General features: G+C 34.6%; 1 pseudogene; it reads right to left on the reverse strand.

The window, feature by feature from the left end:
* Nucleotides 1-2955: 2955 nt before the first annotated feature.
* On the reverse strand, nt 2956-4384 carry LOC149163869 (G-type lectin S-receptor-like serine/threonine-protein kinase At1g34300 pseudogene; annotated as a pseudogene).
* Between the last annotated feature and the right edge of the window lie 702 nt (nt 4385-5086).

Here is a 5086-nt window from a genome sequence, read left to right on the forward strand (position 1 = left end):
TCTTCCTAATGTTCCTCAATTGAAAGAGAGGCCTTTAAGCTTGTTAAACATTCATTGTCCATTCACCTTCTGTCTCTAACAATCTTCCTCATGTTCCTCAACTGAAAGTAAATCCTCCCTAAGTGATACTCATTTCTCTAATACAAAAATGATGTAGTAGCAACTAAGAATTTATTATTATCTTTCAATTGATTATTTTTGCCTCATCGTTTACCAACAACACCTTCGAACTAATAGTGACTTCGTCATTTTAAACTAACCTCTTATGCATATCTAGATCCTTAACCAAAATATCAAGCATAGGTCTTTGTTAAGATGCCCACTATCATTAGTTTTATCATCATTTTGATTTTTTTCGTAGAATTATATTTTTATCCAAAAGATCAAATAGAGGTCTTTCACAAGGTGTCCACTATCATTACTTTTATCATCATTTTGATATTTTTAATAAAATGATATCCTTAATAAAAGATCAAATACAAGTCTTTGATAGGAAACTCACTATCATTAGTTTTGTCATCATTTTCTGATTAGTAAATTTCTTGGAGTATTCCACTACATAGTTTGTCACAACATATCTACTAAAATATATTAGAAAATCCAAAATCCAAAATCTAGATTATTGGGTTAATTTCTCCTTAGATTTTTGGATATGCAAATTATAATTATGTAAAAAATAGAGAACAAATAACACAATCATTCACAAATCACAATAACACAAGATAGGAAACCCTTTCGAGAGAAAACCCAACTAGAAGGTGAAGTTGCTCTACTCTCTCTTTCTTTGAATGGAAATGGATATAGGTACAAAGAAGTAAGACGTGGCCCGTGGGCTGCTACAATATACAAACCTTCTTTATTTTCTCTCTCTCTCTACCCACTCTTAGCTCTTGTACTCATCTGTGGAATAAAATGCACTCCATTAGAATGAAACTCCTTTTTCTCTTATTGGCCTGGTTATAACACAATGATTAAGTTTGACTCCTTAATTCCCTTACTTGCATCTAGTACTTGCTCTACTTGTTTGCATTTATGAATATCCCCTATATGTGTTATTTATGCCTACTTATTATGAAGACATGGCATAAGCACTAGAAATGAAAATTGATTCAATGTAGGTATGATTCCTTATTATCATAAATTGAAAGCTAAATTAGTAGTATTCATTCATTTTTGTTGATGAAAAATAATTTTATTTCTATGTTCTTTTGTAGATGGTGTCCCATCATAGTGCACACGTATGTGCAATAATCATTAGGCCACATGGGCACTACTCATTATGTCTGCAATTCTTATGGCAAAAGATTTTTGTATGTTATATTTCTTTTATAAAAAAATGTGTTCTTGGTGGTTTTAAATAGTTTTCATTTTTTTTTTAAATGGATATTACAATGATATCCATAAAATAATACTATATTTTGATTGCTTAAAAAAAAAACTTATTTGTAATTGTTTGAATGCTTGGGCCAGTGACATATAAGAAAGGGAAATAGTCTCATTATATAACAATCATCCATGAGATTAAAGAGTAAATAGTCCTAGTCAATTTCCTCCATATGGTTCCTATATAGATTATACATAAATGTTCCAATTGAATTCATTCCATAAAATTTATATAGTGAGTGTAAGTAAATGTTCCTATTAAATTTCCTCCATATGTTTTCTATATAGATCATTATACCAATGAACCAATGTCATCTATGTGTACTTGTGTAAGTGTACATGAAGTGAAGATTTATAGACAAGATTCTTCATTTGAAATCTATACAATTTGACACAGTAGAAAGTGTTAGGTGTGAAACATAAGTGAAATTTACAATTTACAATTATTTTTCATTTTCATATGAAAAAAATAATTTATTTTAACTGGTTAATATTGAAAAACTAAAATAAAATTAATCCTTCAAATTGAAATGTAATTTTTCTCTCAAAATTTTATCTCTCAAAATTTTATCCATAGTTAATATGATTGTCTCTCACATTTACGGACATGAAAAGAGAGATTTCAAGCATTTTACTTTCTAACATGGGGAGAGAATGCTTTTCCATACAATACTTACTCAAAAGTTCACAGACAGTGGATTTCTGTTACTTTTGCAATGATTTTGTCTAATAACTGTTATTATTATCCAGCTAGTTTCTGCTTTTGAGAAATACCGAGTAAATTAAAGTGGACCAGATAGTGCTGATAATATTTTGTATTTCATTTAAGTTTGGAAATTTCTCTTGACATTTAGAAATTCAAACAAGATCCATCTTCAGGACACTCTCAATATTTTTATAATATTTATTTTTCAAAAGCATTCTAATAAACCATTTATATGGAAAACTGTGGGAGAATAACACGGGAAAACTGTGTCGGAGAATTCAACACAGTGACTAAAGAAGTCATTTACTGAAAAAGATGTATAATGCTTGATGTAAGATGCAATTTCAAAAAGGAAGGAGACATACAAAATTTGCAACAAGAGGCCACTCAAGTGTTCAAATATGGGAAATATAATTATTAGCGTTTTCCTAGAATTTATAGTAATAAGAGTATATTGATAGCTTCAGCTATCTAACATAGATAACGCATGTTAATGGTTAATGCCAAAAAGCAAAAATATAATTTGTCATTCCTAGATTTCCTTGTTCTGGTAAAAATCTTACTTTTGAGATTAAAAAGTTACAGCCCTGAGCTTGAATGATCCATTCCAAAATTAAAATGCAATTGACATATCAAAGTTGCCTCTTTAGCATTACAATATTCAGTTTGACTTTTTGTATACACACGCCATCTCAGAGGCTATGAACGCTAGCAAGGCAAGTGTGTATTTAATATAGATATTCTGTATATGTTGCCTTTGAAACCTGCAATGGCACAATAAAACTTACAAACTAATTCATTCGTCTGAATTTTACACTAGAAACCAAGTAATGGTGATCCTTTCATTGAGCAGGAAAGTAAAATGAACATCTTGTAATAGGTTTCATACTTGAATGGCCATGAGCAGATAGCTACCTTCTGCTGGAGAGTTTCTCTTCCATATTTTTAAAAGATTTGAAGACAGAGTGGCATTCACAGAGGACATAGAAGAAACAGGATGACTGGATGTTGCAAACACTGAGAATGCTAGTTTGCTAGTACTGCCACTGGTACTTCTTTCAAAGCTTTCCAAAGATTTAGGAGCAGGTAGTTTTTCAATAGGCATTATCCCCTCCAGCATCTGGACAACTTTCCCCATAGTTGGCCGCTCTGAGGGCTGCTCCTGAATGCACCAAAAACTAAGTCGAAGTGCTCTTTTCACCTGATCAATATTAATATTTCCACCCAGTTTCTCGTCTGAAATATTTAGAATGTTTCCCCTTTCAAATTCCTCATATGCCCATACTGAGAATTTCTTTCTCCTTGAGGCCATAGTATTAAAATTCCTTGTACCGCCTATGATCTCCAGCAAAACCATGCCATAACTATAAACATCAGACTTGGTTGTGATGGGCAAATTGTCAAGCCATTCCGGAGCCAGGTATCCTCTGGTTCCTTCAACACGAGTCAACCGGCGCTTTTGATGACCTCTGATAGTGTTGAGCTTGCAGAGCCCAAAGTGGGAGACCTTTGCATTGAAATTATCATCTAGGAGTATGTTCTCGGGTTTAATATCACAATGAACAATGCAATCTCTGCACTCTTCGTGCAAGTAAGTAACGCCCCTTGCAGTCCCAGGGGCTATTCCAAAGCGCTTATCCCAATCCTTTTTTCTGGAGAAGAAAAAAGGAATGTGCCCAAAGAAGAATTTTTCATGAATTCATTAACCACCAATCTATGGCGGCCTTCTAAGCAAAATCCAATTAACCTAACCAAATTCAAGTGATGAGTACTGCTGATGGTTGCCACCTCCATGTGAAATTGCCTCTCACCTTGTTCGATCCCTTCCAACTGCTTGACAACAACTATGGTATTGTTGGACAATTCTCCCCTGTACACTGTTCCAAACCCACCCGAACCCAAATTTTGCGTAAAATTCCTTGTGAAGTGCTGGAGTTCCTTGTAAGAAAACTGAACTGAAGCCCCCTACGCATAATCCAGTAGTGTGTATTGGGCTGGTACCTATCCAAATTTAAATCTAGGATTATTTCTACAGAAAATCCACCAAATGGACGTCTGGATAGTAATCAAGGCAATAATAGATACTATAAATGCTGCTGCTATTGCAATGGCCGATACCTTAGATGAATTCACGTTCCTAATTGCGGGAGGTGGTGGTGCTAGAGGATGACCTTCACCACCTACCTTTACATAAGAAGTGCTTAGAAGAGCTGCTGATTGGTAGGCACCTGTGAAATTCTCTGCCTTTATGCGGCAAATGCTCGAACCATCGGCCATGACTGTAGATGAAACGCACGATGGATTCCTCAGATAGTAGTTCTGCTCACAATCGTTAGTGTATGTCCAACTTTGAGTCTGAGGCTGGAGGATAAGAGAAGAATTGAGTATGGTTGGTTGGAAGTTTGACAACAAATTATGTAAATTTGGGTAAAAATGTAACTAGTTAGTTTTATACCGAAATATTTTCAGTTATGTAACAGAGGAGGCATGTATAAAACTAGTAAATGCCCCAGAAATGTAATCGTGGAGAATCATTGTTGAAATAATAGAGATTTCAATCCCTTGCCCCTTGGATGTTTCCTTGACACCCTGTCAAGGTTTTAGCACTTAAATCCTGTGTGTTTATGAGTGTGTTTGAATTTAGTTTTTCAAATCTGTTATATGCTTTTCTTGGTCAATTTATAACTGAATGTGTGTAGTTTCTTTCCTCATTATTTCCCCTATTCAAACAACAAATGGTATCAGAGCATTTAGTTTAGTTTTTTAAGTGAGCAATCTGTCATCTGTGTGAAAAGAAGCGCTGTGCGAGCAGCCTATCATCCGCGTGAAGAGGAGTGCTGCGTGGGCTATTATCTACATGGAAACCTGCGTGAAGATGTTGCTGCCTATTTGCGTGAAGGTATTGACCCGTGTGTGAAGGTATTGCTGCCTCTGCGTGTATTACCCTGTCATCTGCGTGTAAAATCAAGCAGATGCGTGAAGGAAGAGTTGTTGTCA

Source organism: Pinus tabuliformis, chromosome 5_1, assembly GCF_031772625.1.
Source record: "Pinus tabuliformis cultivar Carrire ecotype Pingquan chromosome 5_1, CPIR1, whole genome shotgun sequence".
NCBI lineage: Eukaryota > Viridiplantae > Streptophyta > Pinopsida > Pinales > Pinaceae > Pinus > Pinus tabuliformis.